The sequence below is a fragment of the Pholcus phalangioides genome, unplaced genomic scaffold (genome assembly GCF_987345545.1).
Source record: "Pholcus phalangioides strain wild (caught in Gottingen) unplaced genomic scaffold, Ppha-v1.0 ptg000027l_1, whole genome shotgun sequence".
Lineage (NCBI taxonomy): Eukaryota > Metazoa > Arthropoda > Arachnida > Araneae > Pholcidae > Pholcus > Pholcus phalangioides.
In genome coordinates, this window is record NW_028301617.1 from 1,800,238 (window position 1) to 1,817,942 (window position 17,705).

Here is a 17,705-nt window from a genome sequence, read left to right on the forward strand (position 1 = left end):
CCTCCACACAAACACGTGTTATAAACACGACAAACGTTTTAAACCCAACCGGAGATTAAGCCTAAAAGAAAAAAAATTAACCCATTGCTGACGAAAGTCCCTTTTTAAGGACACTAGACCCACGTAAATAGAGAGAGAGAGAGAGAGAGAAACAGCTTGGAATATATCTAGAATATTGTATGATAATTTTAATAGTAAAAGAGAAAAATGGTGGATGGAAAAGATGACAGAATCGCGTGTTCTCTTTCTTTTCCCGCAAAAAACACACACACCTTCTTAAGAAGAGAAGCCATTGAACAGGGTTATAGTACTATTATTATTATTATTATTATTTGACAAGAACAGGATCCCCGTCGTCGAGAGCAAAAATTGGGTCAGAACCCAAACATTGGTGGGTCATTGATTCAAAGAAAAGAAGCCTCTCTCGTTGTTAATATTGAAGTATAAAACGAAATTCGCCTCATTTCTAGGTTGGCAGGTTTCGGGTTCGGATCTGGTTCCGAATTTGGTCCAAAAAAAAGAAAAGATAGGAGGATTTTTTTGGGTTTTTTGGTTTTTCATTATTACGTGTGTATCTAATCCAATTGACGGGTCTTTTTCGAGTGACAATTAACTTTTTAAGTGCTGCTCCGTAAGTTCATTCATTCATTCATTCATTGGAGTTTGACTCTCGGATCTTCGTGTGGCGACGGGCATCGCTGTGGGATATTGACTTCGACGTTTCGGAGGTGAGTTTATTGGAATGTTAATTTTTGTGAGGTTTTGAATATATAGAAATTTGTATCTCGTAGTTTCCAAAAAACTTGAATTTTTTTTTCCCCAAGTTAATGTTTTTTTTGCAGATTTTATTATGATTCGTTGTAAAATCCATTAAAATTTACGTTGTAAATTGATTACATCAAATTTGATTGATTCGAAGTCTGAAGTCGAATTATCCAATCAGTCTATCTTGGATTTACGAAATGACTACAAATTGCAACATAATCATCAATAGAGCTCGAAAACTCAAGCAAAATGACATAAACGCCCCCCCCCCTTTTTTTTTTTTTTTGCCTATTTTCAATTTTTTCGGAAAAAATGCCTGTTTTGAGATTTTTCTGCCGTAAATTGTTTTATGTTTATTCGTGAATTTCGGAGGCCACTTTCCTATAGTTTTTTTAGACATTTTAAGCATTGAGAACTTCAAAAATAATTTCTCTTACTATAAAATCTCCAATCCTTAGTGTCAATTGTCATCGGAAAGCCTTCCTTCCCCCGGGGCTTCTTTGAACACAAATAGTCATAAATGCCTGAGAGATAGGAAAATTAGTGTAAGGCATAGAAGTGACAACGACCTTTCATCTCTGCTATACAATACGTAGATTTCAGATAGCAATAAAAATATTGACGAATTCACATCAAGGTATTAAGAGTTCTAGACGAAAGCAACCCATGTACGGTATAAGAAAAGCTGAGGATAAATCTGTGGTGTTTGGTCAGAAAGTGATATCGTGATGGCGTTTTGATCTAAAAGTAAGTCGTGCTAATTATGAGATAAATGCACAAATACGTGCGTACGGCTAAACAACATACTAATGTATGATATTTTCAATTGCATTTGAGTGTATGCTTTATTTCTGATTTTTAAATGACAGTGAAAATGCTTATACCTCAAAAATGCGATTTTAGAGTTATGTTCTGACCAAACACCACAGAAATTAGAAGTTTGTTTCTGAACATGTGTTGCTCTTGCATTTGCACAGCATTGTCGTTGAATAGATGACTGGTAACTGTCCTAAAAGCCCTCTGGTTGACAACATAGCTACAGAATGTCGGGATGGGAGGCGACAGGGCTCTCGCCCTAGACTACATGTCAATTTGCGTTTAGATAAATGAATTGCAAACAAATATGGAAGTTATTTCAGATACGGGAAAATCCTGTCCAAAAAATTTGAGAAGTCTTTTGAAATCGATGCAGAACGACCGAATGCAAAGCTTAATCTCTGAAAATTTTGAGAAAAAATGTGTCGTTATTATAAAAATGGTTCTTTTTTGAAAAATTCTATTTGAAAATGTTATGACTTTGATGTGATTATTCTTATTAATTTCGGCTATTTTCGCATGTTAGCTAATTAAGTATCAAGTATTCGATCGAATCGAACTCCGACTCAATCTCGAGGGACAACAAACACTTTGGCATGATAATTTAAAATTAACTTATGACATGAATGTCGCTCTCCACTTGTTAATACAAGATATACGGAAGACTGGATGTTGTGAAGATATTTATTATTTCAGATGTTTATTTTTTAAGGAAGGAAAAAACTCATCTCTGCCTCCACCGGGAGTCGAACCGAGGGACCCGGGTTCGACTCCCGGTGGAGGCAGAGATGAGTTTTTTTTTCCTTCCTTAAAAAATAAACATCTGAAATAATAAATATCTTCACAACATCCAGTCTTCCGTATATCTTGTATTAACAAGTGGAGAGCGACATTCATGTCATATATATAGCCCTCTGGTGGCTCGTCGTCAATGAGCTATTAGCTGATCGGTTTCACCGTCCATTGCACGGTTCCGTTCGGCACATATACGCTCTAGCGAAGGAAAATCTCTATCTCCTCTGTAGCTTAGTGGTCAGAGCACTCGTCCGGCAATCGAGGGACCCGGGTTCGACTCCCGGTGGAGGCAGAGATGAGTTTTTTCCTTCCTTAAAAAATAAACATCTGAAATAATAAATATCTTCACAACATCCAGTCTTCCGTATATCTTGTAAAATTAACTTGATAGAAAAAATGAAATTATTATAATCTATTGTTGAAACAGTAGACATTGAGTGAGTGGAGTAAAGATTTTAGCTAGATTTTACCATTAATTGTAAATTCCTTTATTTAGTGCCTATTTTAGGCATTTTGAGTGCTTTTTTTTGCGTGCCTATTTTTACCATGCCTAAACTTCCGGGATTTAATCACCAACATTCCCGTAGGATAATAATTATCAATTATTAAAATTTTACCATCAGTTACGCGTAACTGTGTCCCAAATTTCAATAATTGATCTTAGATGCGACATTATTCTGCTGTTCTGGAACCCAGCATCACAGCAGAAATTTTTGACCATGTTCAAAGCCCGATTTGCGGAAACAGAACCCATGACCATCCGTTATGAAACTGTTTCCCGAATTTTGATAATCATTCTTTTATGCTATCAAGGAAATATACTTTCACACACTTAATAACGACGAAAAGACGCAGATTTCGATTATTGCAACTTGATCCATAGATTGAATGAACACAACATAGTCGATATTAAGTGGTATACAGTGTCTCGATGAACTCCTGCTGAACAATGTTAAAATAAGCATTTGATTTATAAAAACAAAGAGTAGAGAAAAACAGAATTTTCAAACTTTTATTAGTTTTTAAAAATTTGTTGCTTAACAAATTGATCGGGGAGAGCACAGTCTATGTGTCGTTTCCTGTAGAGTTTTTCAAAACTATAAATTTGCTCGTACAAAATAAAATCATGTTTTTTCCCTCCTCAAATTTGTAATTCACCGTATCATTCACCGTATCATTCGTATATAAGATTTTCCATGGCCATTTCATGGGCATTAGATACTTCTGGTATCTTAGCCAAACCTCCTACCTTTAGATACTTCTTATCCAAATCTCTATCTTAGCCAAACCTCCTACCTACCCTTAAAATAAAACCAATTTTTGCTTCCACTGACTGCTTTAAATACAGCTTCCCTCCTCATACCATTGGTGAATGGAACGAACTCCCAAGCTCTATTGTAGAATCCTCCCACTCCATCACTAGTTTTTTGTCCAATACCGAACAATATATTTTTCATTTTCAATCGCATCCTCTTGTATAGGCCCCAGGGCCAACAATAATGTATAAATAATCTTACTTCGAATTATCCAAAAAGTTCGAATTAAACGAAAAAAATCGCATTTAGTTAGATAGAAAACTCAAACGGAGTTCGTAAAAAGTTCGAATTACAAAATTCGAGTTAATAAAGCTTTAGTTAAGGTATTCTACTACGTTGAAAACGCCATTTTGGAAGGAAAAATATTTTTCTGTTTTTTTCATATTTTATGAAAGCCCTATTTCTTATGATTCTTCCAGTATTGCGTTCTTACACGCAAAATAATTCGTCAATAGTTTAAACGTGTTTCGCAAAGAATGCTATTTTCGAGATTTTGAGTTTGAACCAAAATCTAAGGTATATCTCATGTATTTGTCTAATTACAGTGTTTTTTCACGCGATATGTTAAATGAAATTTCAAAAAAATTCAGACGTACATTAGCAGATTTGGGTGTAAAAAAGAATACTATAAAATGCTTCAAATTTTAATGCCAAACCTGCATCATTATTAGCTAAATCTACGGTAAAAATAACAAATAATTTTATTCATAATTTTTTTTTTTTGCAATTGTGTTTCGGATATTACATGACTTTTGCTTCAAATTTTGTCATAAAAATGACCTTTCCATAGAAAATGGCATAGATAGTCCAAAATTTGTTATAGCTTTTACCATTTTTGGGACACTTTCTATCAGAAAATGTTATTAAAGTTGACTTGAGTACCATTTTTATAGACAAGTGGCAAGTAGTCGGATAACTCAAGTTCGTTCAAGAAAGGTAGTTGGATACCTTGATTTCATCCAAGAAAAGTAGTCGGATACCTTGAGTTTGTTGAAGAAATGTAGTCGGATACCTTGATTTCATCCATGAAAGGCAGTCAGATACCTTAATTTCACCTAAGAAATGTAGTCGGATACCTTAAGTTTGTTGAAGAAATGTAGTCGGATACCTTAAGTTTGAAGAAATGTAGTCGGATACCTTAAGTTTGTTGAAATGTAGTCGGATACCTTAAGTTTGTTGAAGAAATGTAGTCGGATACCTTAAGTTTGAAGAAATGTAGTCGGATACCTTAAGTTTGTTGAAGAAATGTAGTCGGATACCTTAAGTTTGTTGAAGAAATGTAGTCGGATACCTTAAGTTTGTTGAAGAAATGTAGTCGGATACCTTAAGTTTGAAGAAATGTAGTCGGATACCTTAAGTTTGTTGAAGAAATGTAGTCGGATACCTTAAGTTTGTTGAAGAAATGTAGTCGGATACCTTAAGTTTGTTGAAGAAATGTAGTCGGATACCTTAAGTTTGAAGAAATGTAGTCGGATACCTTAAGTTTGTTGAAGAAATGTAGTCGGATACCTTAAGTTTGTTGAAGAAATGTAGTCGGATACCTTAAGTTTGTTGAAGAAATGTAGTCGGATACCTTAAGTTTGAAGAAATGTAGTCGGATACCTTAAGTTTGAAGAAATGTAGTCGGATACCTTAAGTTTGTTGAAGAAATGTAGTCGGATACCTTAAGTTTGAAGAAATGTAGTCGGATACCTTAAGTTTGTTGAAGAAATGTAGTCGGATACCTTAAGTTTGTTGAAGAAATGTAGTCGGATACCTTAAGTTTGAAGAAATGTAGTCGGATACCTTAAGTTTGTTGAAGAAATGTAGTCGGATACCTTAAGTTTGTTGAAGAAATGTAGTCGGATACCTTGATTTCATCCACGAAAGGCAGTCGGATACCTTGATTTCATCCACGAAAGGCAGTCAGATACCTTAATTTCACCTAAGAAATGTAGTCGGATACCTTGATTTCATCCAAGAAAAGTGGTCGGATACCTTAATTTCATCCAAGAAATGTAGAATTGTAGAATAAAATGGTTCTGGAGTGGACTTTAAATACATTTTTTGATAGAAAGTGTCTCTAAATGGTCAAAACAGTGACAAATTTTGGTCTATCTATTATATTTTCTATGAAAAAGTCGTTTTCATGTCAAATTTTAGGCAAAATTCATGTGATATTCGAAACACGATTACAAAAAAATTTTATTAATGAAATGCTTTGTGATTGCCACAGTGCATTTAGCTAGTAATGTTGCAGATCATGAACCAAAGTTTAAATGATTGCATGATATGTTCATAAGTTCCATCAAAATATGTTTAAGTACGTGTAAATTTTTTGAAATTTCATCCTACATTTTGTCTATAAAACACTGTAGTTCAAAAAATATATGTGATAGACCTTAGATTTTGGTTCGTAACCTCAACAATATATAGCAAAATATCACGTTAAAATTTCGTAATGATGCAATGAATAGAGTTTTAGAAATCATGTCACAAAGTCAAGTAAAATGTCAAAAATAGCATTCTTCGTAAAACACGTTTAAAGTCTTCATTCGCGTATTACTTGTATGTAAAAACGCAACACTAAAGTGAACGTAACTTTGATTCTAAGCATCATGTAAACAAAACAAGGTCCGTTTTGGAATCACAACCAATAGGGCTTTTATAAAAAATAAAAATATAGAAATCCATATTTTCTTCCAAAATGACGTTTTCAACGTAAAGGAAGGAAAAACTCATCTCTGCCTCCACCGGGAGTCGAACCCGGGTCCTTCGATTGCCGGACCAGTGCTCTGACCACTAAGCTACAGAGGAGATAGCGATTTCCCTTCGCTACAGCGTATATATGTGCCGAACGGAACCGTGCAATGGACGGTGAGCCGATCAGCCAATAGCTCATGGACGACGAGCCACCAGATAGCTATATGTATATGGATGTCGCTCTTCACTTGTTAATATATACGCTCTAGCGAAGGAAAATCGCTATCTCCTCTGTAGCTTAGTGATCAGAGCACTCGTCCGGTAATCGAGGGACCCGGGTTCGACTCCCGGTTAGAGGCAGAGATGAGTTTTTCCTTCCTTAAAAAAAATTAACATCTCGAATAATAAATATCTTCACAACATCCAGTGTTCCGTATATCTTGTATTAACAAGGTGAAGAGCGACATTCACATCATATATATAGCCCTCTGGTGGCTCGTCGTCCATGAGCTATTGGCTAATGGGTTCACCGTCCATTGCACGGTTCCGTTCGGCACAGATATACAGTGGCTTCTGTATATCTTGTATTAACAAGGTGAAGAGCGACATTCACGTCATATATATAGCCCTCTGGTGGCTCGTCGTCCATGAGCTATTGGCTGATCGGTTCACCGTCCATTGCACGGTTCCGTTCGGCACAGATATACAGTGTCTTCTGTATATCTTGTATTAACAAGGTGAAGAGCGACATTCACGTCATATATATAGCCCTCTGGTGGCTCGTCGTCCATGAGCTATTGGCTGATCGGTTCACCGTCCATTGCACGGTTCCGTTCGGCACAGATATACAGTGTCTTCTGTATATCTTGTATTAACAAGGTGAAGAGCGACATTCACGTCATATATATAGCCCTCTGGTGGCTCGTCGTCCATGAGCTATTGGCTGATCGGTTCACCGTCCATTGCACGGTTCCGTTCGGCACAGATATACAGTGTCTTCTGTATATCTTGTATTAACAAGGTGAAGAGCGACATTCACATCATATATATAGCCCTCTGGTGGCTCGTCGTCCATGAGCTATTGGCTGATCGGTTCACCGTCCATTGCACGGTTCCGTTCGGCACAGATATACAGTGTCTTCTGTATATCTTGTATTAACAAGGTGAAGAGCGACATTCACATCATATATATAGCCCTCTGGTGGCTCGTCGTCCATGAGCTATTGGCTGATCGGTTCACCGTCCATTGCACGGTTCCGTTCGGCACAGATATACAGTGTCTTCTGTATATCTTGTATTAACAAGGTGAAGAGCGACATTCACATCATATATATAGCCCTCTGGTGGCTCGTCGTCCATGAGCTATTGGCTGATCGGTTCACCGTCCATTGCACGGTTCCGTTCGGCACAGATATACAGTGTCTTCTGTATATCTTGTATTAACAAGGTGAAGAGCGACATTCATGTCATATACCTTGAGTTTGTTGAAGAAATGTAGTCGGATACCTCAATTTCATCCAAGAAAAGTAGTCGGATACGTCAAGCCCGTCGAAGAAAGTTGCCGGATGCTCTAAGTTCATCCAAATTTTTTTTATTACTGAGGAATTTATTACTTTCATGGGATATTTAAGTTTATAAATTGAAATTTATTGGTTATAAATTGAATAACTGAATCTATTTTTCATTTGCATTAAATGATATAAAATTTATAACTTTAACAAAAAGTGGGAATACTGTATATATGTTACGGTAAACGTGATAAATTGGTTATTGTACATGATAACCGGTAGTTATGAACACTTTCCAATCATATTGGTAAGTCTGGTAAATTTATCACATTTACCGACGAATATGTATGCGTGATACCGAACCATCGTTGGTAAATTTGATAAACGCTGAAAACATTATCACTTTCACCGGCGATTATGCATATTAACCAAGTGCCGTTTATTGAATTTGACAAATACTTCAAATGTATCGCCGTTATCTGTGATTATGCATAATGCCCAGTTAAAATTTGTGATTCTGATAAATACGAGAAAAATTCCAAATGAGTCTAGTATGTGTACTGAATATAGTCGGCTCCTGATATAATTCTTAAAAAATTTTACGATCGTACCCCGATATAATAATACAATACATGTATGAGTAATCATGTACAGTATAATATATCATATTGTGCGATTTATCATGTTTACCCATGAGGCGGAGCTTGGGTACTATGCATAATCTCCGATAAAAGTGAAGTGAATAATGTTTTTTAGTACCTATTAAATTTACCAACGACGGTTGGGTATTATGCACAATCGCCGGTATAGGTGATTAATTTAGGAAAATTTATCAAATTTATCAAAAATGCTCTGCGATTACTCATAATAACCGGATTTATGACAAATACATACTTACTTTCCTTATAATCGTAATTTTTGGTTGCGTTCGAAAATTTATCGTTTCTTAAAAATTGATATAAAATTTTCGTTTGTATTTGTTACCGTTTTGGAGCAGAAAAGAAAAATTTACAACTTTCCAATCACCAAAATAAATTTTTTGTTACATATATTGGGAAATTTATAATTTTTATAAAATTACTATCAATTTCGGATTATAATTACTGATAGTTTATACGTACTTTCACTGAGGACAGATACGTTTGATTATGATTCGACATATACCATTCTCCATAATTAAAATTAATCATATTATAATTAGTGATTTTTAATTTAAAAAATTGTTAAAACAAACAGAATTTACGTTTTTTTCAATTAAAATTATATCTTATAAGTATTTTTGTCTTAATTCTATAATATTTATAACCCGGAATTTTTCAATTTTGAACCAATTTAAAAATACTTTAGCTTCCGACTATGTTTAGAATTTCATTACTTTCAAAGAATTAAAATAAATTTCTGGTTATTTTTCCAAATATTTATAAATTTTACATAAACTATAAATTTTAAAAAAATAATAATACTAAGAAGAATAAATTCGTTATCTCTAAAAAAAAGTGGAACTAAATTTTTCGTGACAGAATGAATTCCTACAAAAACTGCAACGAAATAAAATTTTCTATCATAATTTTCAAAATTTAGAGGGAACAAAATTTGAATTTCTTCACAATAATCGTGGATTATTTTCGAATCGGAAATTTTTATTTCTGTCAGAAATTCTTTCGATTATAGAATTTATTACTTTTGAAAACGAAACTGAAACTTCTTACAGTCACAAATTTGGTGATAGTGACGGCAGTGATTGTGACAAGTGAGAAGAAATTTAAATTCTTAAAATTAAATGAAATTTAAAAATCTTAGTATGTATAAATTCCATCAGTAAGTTTGTTATAGGTCTCTAATTATTTGACTTTTACAATCCTACAAAAATTTATCATAAATTATTTCGTTATTTTGATGCATAGTAATTTTTGCAATAATAAAATCGTCTTCGAAATTTAAAATTTAAGTTTCAATTTTAAATTCTGAATGTGGGATGGAATCAAATTAAAATTTTATACAGATAAAATTCACAAATATTTAAATTTAAAATTGAGCGACGAATGATTTTTTCCCAAAGCAAATAAAAATTTATCATAAAATTACTCATTAAAATAAATGAGAATGATCGTTACAAGTAAAATTGGTTAGTTTATTCGAGACTGGTAAAAAATAAAATTTCACTAAATTTCAATAAAATATCGATTTTACTACGAAAAAATTTCGTAGAAAATCATTATTTCCAAATAAATTCTCGATTTTCCGTTAATAAATTTGGAAAATGCGCCATCTGTCACACAAAGAGCCAGACTTAATTTTGAATTAATTTGGCACCGAGGAGCAAAATTTACTTGTAAAGAAATAATTTTTTTAGATTATAAAATTTGCACATTTATAACTTTTTATATCGTATATGTTTTCATAAAATTATATAAAATTGAATTTTTTTTCAATTAGTTTCTTACAAAACACGAAAAAAAACAAATTAACATGGAAAAGTGACAAAATTTTGATTTTTAGAATAAAATTTTATTTAAAATTGGGTTTAAAAATTTTCGGAGTTTTAAGAAATCGCAAAAAATTATCAACTTCAAATTTACTTCCTAAGAGGTACAAGTTGTATTGGAATATATTGCCACGGGAGGAGGAGGGGAGAATACGTCGTACATGCTCACTGCTGCGTGGCCCGCGGGGCCAAATGTGGCCCTCGGAGTCAGCTGATGTGGCCCAAGGCTTCAAATCAAAAATGAACTAAGTGTCAAATTTCCAGGTCACTTATGTGGTTTGCGGTGCAGCTTCGCTTCACTTGATAAATTTCCAGAGACTCAAGTGGGCCCCCGTGACGCATTCCCAGAGAGCACTGTGGCCCGTGAGACATTACAGATCACTCAAGTGACCACAGCGGCACATTAAAATATCACTTAAGTGACCCACGGTACAGTTACAGATCACTTTAATATCCCACGTCGTGTTCCCAGATAACTTCAGTGACCAGTATCATATTTGTAGTTCATTTGAGTGACATGCGGCACAGTTCTAGACCGCTTATTGGCCCGCGGCGACTACGTACGGGATTCGTGCCACATTCACAGATCATTCCAGTGACCCACGGTACAGTTGCAGACCACTTAAGTGTCCCGCGGCACATTTTCAGGTCATTTTAGTATACCGTGTTCACAGTTTGCTTAAGTGGCTCGTAGCACGTTTCCGAATCCTTCCAGTGTCCCGTGGAATACTTACAGTTCACTGCGGCACCGTTGCGGAACACTTAAGCCACCCGTGGCGCATTTATAGATCACTTCAGTGACTCACAGTACAGTTACAGATCGCTTTAGTGACCCGCGATACAATTCCAAGGTCACTTTAATATATCCCACGGTGCAGTCAAAGATTACTTAAATGATCCGCGGCAGGTATTTATAGATCACCCATCTGGCCCGTGGCGCATTTACAAGGTCATTTTAAAGAGACCCCGCGGTTTTCATTTTCAGATCACTTAAGTGACTTGCGGCACGTTTGAAGATAATTTGAATGACCCGCGGCATATATTTCCAGAAGCACTTGAGTGGCGCGCGGCACATTTATAGATCACTTAAGTGGCCCGTGGCACGTTTTCAAATCAATGAAGTGGTCCCCACGCACAGATCGGATACGCGTACTTCACCGGGTCTTTCACGAAGATTTTGAGACAAAAATAAAATTCCAGTTGAATCTAAATTCAAATTAAATTAGGCAATAAGTACTACTACTACTACTAAACCACACATGCACCTCGTCCATATTCCTCTGCGGAACCTCTAACGAATTGGTACATGCGGGAATGTGCGTGTGTACGTGTAGTGAAACCTGACGTTAAGTTTGTTTCTGTGTAATGCTTGTTACGTGTAGTGCTGCCATCTGCCACCAGTTTTTTCCAACTATGAGTGAAGTGTTATGATTGAATGATTTATCGTTGTAGGACTATTGCTCTCTGTGGCGAGACCTTTTTAACGGGGAGATCGGCTCGCATTTGCGCCTCGAAGTGGGGAACCAACTTCAGCCGACCACCACTACGGCGACGGTGGGGTTCGAACCCGGATCCTCGCGATGCGAGTCCGCCGTCATTATGACCACTCGACCACTACCACAGCGGCCAAAGTAGGAGCTGGCGAACTGGGTGGAAACGTCAGCCAGCAAGCATTGCGAAAGAGAAGTTGAGATCGTTATAGTCATATACTAAAATCTGTTTGTAGCACACGTGGTCTTCGATTTGATTGGAAACGAAACAGCCTGGCGACTTTCGGGGCCGCGTCGTGTGGCTGGTTTACGGAAAATTCACCGCTAGGGAAATTCACCGACAACAGTTCGATGTGAGTCAGAAAGCGAGGGAGTGAACGATTGAGTTACTGAGTCAGTGACCGAGGGATCGAGCGAGTGAGTTACTGAGTCCGCGAGTGGGGGATTGAGCGAGTGAGTGACCGAGCTACTGAATCCGTGAGTGAGTGAGTGAACTACTGAGTGGGTGAGTGATCTAGTGAGTAAGTGAGTGAGTGACCGAGCTACTGAATCCGTGAGTGAGTGAGTGAACTACTGAGTGGATGAGTGATCTAGTGAGTAAGTGAGTGAGTGAGCTACTGAGTGGATGAGTGATCTAGTAAGTGAGTGAGTGAGCTACTGAGTGGATGAGTGATCTAGTAAGTGAGTGAGTGAGCTACTGAGTGGATGAGTGATCTAGTAAGTGAGTGAGTGAGCTACTGAGTGGATGAGTGACTCAGAGAGTAAGTGATTGATCCAGTGAGTAAGTGAGTGACCCAGTGAGTAAGTGAGCGACCCAGTGAATAAGTTTTAATTTATTTAATAACAGATTTTTTACTTATTTTGACACTACTAGGTTAAAACTAATTCACTCACTTACTCACTAGGTCACTCGCTCACATACTCACTTGGTCACTCACTCACTCACATACTCACTTGGTCACTCACTCACTCACATACTCACTTGGTCACTCACTCACTCACATACTCACTAGATCACTCACGTACTCCCTAGATCACTCACTCACTTACTCACTAGGTTACTCACTCACATACTCACTAGATTACTCACTCACATACTTACTAGATCACTCACTCACTCACATACTCACTAGATCACTCACTCACTAGGTTACTCACTCGCATACTCACTAGGTGACTCACTCACTCACATACTCACCAGGTCACTCACTCACATACTCATTAGGTCACTCACTCACTCCTCTCTCACTGAGTCAGTAACTCAATCGCTCACTCCCACGCTAATTGACTCGCATCGAACTGTTGTCGTTGAATTGTTAGTCGGTGAATTTTCCTAGCGGTGAATTTTCCGGCGGTGAATTGCATGTCGGTGAATTTTCCGGCGGTGAATTGCATGTCGGTGAATTTTCCGGCGGTGAATTGCATGTCGGTGAATTTTCCGGCGGTGAATTGTTGTCGGTGAATTGCTGGCGGTGAATTTTCCGGACACGCGTGTGGCTGGGGGCGCATGTGGCCGATAAGGAACAATCCCACAGATCAAGGGACTCGCCCGAAATAACAGAGGGTAGAAGAAGCGTTGGGAGGGGGCTAGATATGTAAGTAAGAGGGATAATGAGGGAAACCCCCCCCCGGAAGGTTGGGGGGGGCGGGCGCCCATGGGAGGAGATCCTGTGGGGGCCCGCCCCGACATCCTTCTGTCCTTCTACAGCAAGATCCAACTCAATAGGGGCAAACGGCTTATATCCCTCAAGGGACAGAGTCCGTGTCTTGTCTGGTCTTTGGGGGTGTTATAGTCATTATAGGGTCTATGTAATTAAAATTCAACTTTGAAATGGCCATAAAAGGAAAAGTACTGGACAAAATACTGTATTATCAAACTTGGTAATAGTTTACAGGAGGACATGAGATTCAATTTCCAGCAAAAGAAAGTTCAAAAACCCACCACCAGCGGGTAATGGCGCCGTATGGAATATTGTTAAACGAAATAAGACATGAAGACATCGGTTTGAAATGTTTTTGATCGTTTCTAAAACATGTTACAAAGCATGTTCAATGTTGTGTCCACCATTTTCTGAAAGCAAGTTAAATAGCATTACTGCGTTCTCAACACTAGCTCTTAGCATATCAGGAGGAATGTTACGGACAAGTAACGTCGGCGTATCGTTGCCATTGCGGTTTTGCATTAACCCCTCAAACAGTTTTGAAGCGATTGGTTAAAAACATTTTAAACCGATGTCTTCATGCCTTATTTCGTTTAACAATATTGCATACAGCGCCATTCCCCGCTGGTGGTGAGTTTTTTGCTCAATTTATTGTGCTGAACATTTACGCGTGATTTCGATTTTCAATCATTATCGAAATAGACCCCGAGATATTTAGCACTTTCGACATTTTCGAGACGAGCTACACGAACACTGCCGCCCGAGAGGCGTGGTGGTAAGATGCTCGTCAACCACCGTGAAGGTTGTTGTCACGGTCCCAGGTTCAAACCCGAGGGAGGACGTAGATAAGATATTTTCCCTAACGGAGCTTGATGCGGCCACCGATAGGCAACGTTTCCAATCCATCTCATTAGCGGCAGTAAATTGCGATATGGCCAGAGTTGGTGTTTGGGGAAGTAACTACATGAGATTATATTGTTTAGTATGGTATATGAAGCCGCTGTGGTGGTCGAGTGGTTATAGTGACGGACTCGCGATGCGAGGATCCGGGTTCGAACCCCACAGTGGTGGTCGGCTGAAGTTGGTTTTCTGTGGTTCCCAACTTCAAGGCGCAAATGCGAGCCGATCTCCTCGTTAAAAAGTCTCGCCACAGAGAGCAACAGTCCTACAACGATAAATCATTCAATCATAACACTTCACCACTTCACTCATAGTTAGAAAAACTGGTGGCAGATGGCAACACTACACATAACAAGCATTGCAGAGAAACAAAAAACTTCACGTCAGGTTTCACTACACGTACACGCACATTCCCGCATGCACCGATTCGTTGGAGGTTCCGGGGGGTGTGAGCGGGGTGCATGTGTGGTGTAGCAGTAGGGCCTCCAAAAAATGGCTCGGGGATCCATGATGTTGTTAAGTCAGCCACCTCGTTGGGCAATTTGCCTGTTGTGGCGTTGTATTTGCATAATTGAATAGGGTCAGGAGAACCAGCACCTTTTAGTGATAGAAGGCCTCTGCACTGTTTGCCATAAATGTCATTCAGACTACCTCTATCAAGTTTGCTACACTTTGAAACACGGCATCCTATTTCGTTTTTTCGTATTTTGGCGTAGAATCTTTCTGATTGGCTCACAAATACCGCATAGTGATTGGATGTGGGGCATAGAAATCGCCAATTCTGAGCTCGATCATTTCTTTTCCTCACAACATTGATACTGGCACGAGCAGGGAATTCCCCCCCCCCCCTGAATATTCTGAGGGAAAATAGACTACTTACTGACGTCACAGGCAGAGTGCGGAGGCTTTCTATCTCTAGGAGGTGCTGGGAAGACCGTGTCTCAAGGAAACGGGTATTTTCTGGATCTCATGCCGGGTTGTACCAGCACCTCCTAGAGATAAAATCCTCCGCACGCTGCTTGTGATGTCAGTAAGTAGTCCATTTTCCCTCAGAATATTCAGGGGAAAAAAATTCCCTGCTCGCGCCAGTATCATCGTTGTACGGAAAAGAAATGATCGGGCTCAGAATTGGCAATTTCTATACCCCCCCCCCCCAACATCCAATCAGGAAGATTCTACACCAAAATAAGAAGAAACGAAATAGGATGACGTGTTTCAAAATAAGGCAAACTTGCTGGGTAGTCTGAATGACGTTTATAGCAAACAGTGCAGAGGCCTTCTATCTCTAGGAGGTGCTGGTTGAACTCCGGAATAAAAGTCAGCTGTGGTCCCCGCCGGGACTACTTCAGCGCCTCACGCCGCAGTGCGTGAAATAAGGGAAGTAGGTGCCGTGCCCGCAGAGTGGTGCAGATGGTGGCATGCCAGCCCGGAATGCAACGGGGCCTGGGCTCGTGTCCCGGCGGAGACCTGATGACTTTTTCCTTCCGAATTCACCTCGGCTCAAAGTCCGGAAAATATGTATTTGCGGCTGAGAAAAGCCGTCTATCTCTAATCCTTTATTCGGTTTCAAAAATGGAAAGATCAAAACAATTTTTCGCAACAATAGAAAATAACGGCACCGGATTGACGTGTATCATTAAATAACAGAGCAATGATATATAATATGACGCTATCAAACAGTAGGTCGAACCATGAGTTGTTGTCATTATTATTATTATTTATATCATCGTCATCATCTAATGATATTTATTTCGGCCATTCTTTATAGACATACATGCACCATTAACACAGATCGGGGGGAAAAGAAGGAAAAAGAAACGGTAATAAACAACCCGAGGGCCAGATCTACGATGGCGACGATGACGATGACACTTCGGAGGCGTGCGTGTGGGGGGAAAAAAGAACTGGGGGTCCACCTCACGCAGCACAAATACAATAAGGATGGACATTGAATACAGCTCCCTCGATCAAAGAAACCAAAGAAAACCGGGTGGCGCGGTGTAGGTCGCGCCGGGTCTGGTTCTTGGCTATTCCGTTAGTAGTGGTAGTATTAATAGTTGTAGTAGTAGTTATTATAGTAAGGAAAAAGGTGGGGTATAAGCTAAAACGCTTGACCTATTTCTTGCCTTGCAGCAGGATACGGGAAGCGGACCTGCTGGTTCTCTTCTTCTTCTTTTTATTTTTTTTGGTACTAGTTGCCTTCATTATTCTCATTTCTTCTCCCATGGCAGATGGTGTTGTTGTTGTTGTTGTTGTTCCTCGTAGTCGTATCATCATCGTAGTCTCAATGAGTTTAGTGACACGCACGCGTAGCTAACGGTTTCTTTCTCTTTTTTGTTTGCATTCCTCTTTATTATTACAACGGCCGACGTCTCGGTGACTTTTGAATACAAGTAACGGCCTAAAACACAACGGCCTCTGGTGTGTGTGCGAGTATTAATTTTTATTTACATTGTGTTAGTTATAACAACGGCTGTTGATAGTTACCGCGCGAGGAAACGTTAAGTAAATAAACCCCGTGTGGAATAGACGTTGGCCCGAGGTTTACGGAACGGCGGACAAAGGTAAAGTTGAAATATTTTTTGGTTTTTGATTGTGTGTGTTTTTCTTCTTAAGTACAGTAAAACCCCTCTTAACGGACACTCCTCAGATGCTGTTACCCCTTTTTTACGGTCAAATAATAATTTCCCCCCCCCCTGTATATTAAAACTATACTCAGGTCTCACCGGTGTCCGCAAAAGAGAGGTTTTACTGTACATTTTATGAACCTCGACCTCAGATAACGGTCCAATCGTCCTAGTTAAGGACCGCAATGAAGACTGTTACATGATTTTCACGCCAACCCCTCCCTCTACTGTAAAATTCGATAATTTCATCTAAATCGCAGCTAAAATTCTCCGCTCCCTAAAATTTTTCAATCGGGGCATTTACAGTCTAACCCCCCCCCCCTACCCCCCTTAGTCTGGCAAACGCCCGAAATAAGCAGAAGCCTGTATGGCAGCAATGGTTCATGGGCCTCAACAGGGATTTTTGCAACGCTTACCTTGGTTACCGTCGTTCCCAAGTAATGCGTTTCAAACATGCTTTCTCTTAGAGAGAAAACCCGGGCAGTGCCGAGTAGTTTTGCTAGTCTAAGACATTCATCATTTTGTACCACTCGAAAAAGTGCAAGAGACTTATCGCGTACTCCCTAGAAAAATGCCTTAATGGTGATACCTTGGGCGAGTGTTGTACGAACATTTAAGTAATGCGTGCGTTCACGAAAAGACTTGCATATATAATGAAAG

The 17,705-nt window shown here is 38.7% G+C and overlaps 1 protein-coding gene across 2 annotated transcripts in view; it reads left to right on the forward strand.

Annotated features, from left to right (window-relative positions):
* The first annotated feature begins 460 nt into the window (after positions 1-460).
* LOC149068036 (uncharacterized) overlaps positions 461-17,705 on the forward strand; it is a 69,344-nt gene continuing 52,099 nt past the window's right edge. Inside the window, exon 1 of one of the 2 annotated variants that reach the window (XM_089251434.1) lies at positions 461-728. The gene's annotated coding sequence lies outside the window, so the exon portion shown is untranslated. Of the gene's footprint in view, positions 729-16,542; positions 16,983-17,705 lie in introns of those variants that run through there. The other variant, XM_089251435.1, reaches the window with a different exon arrangement.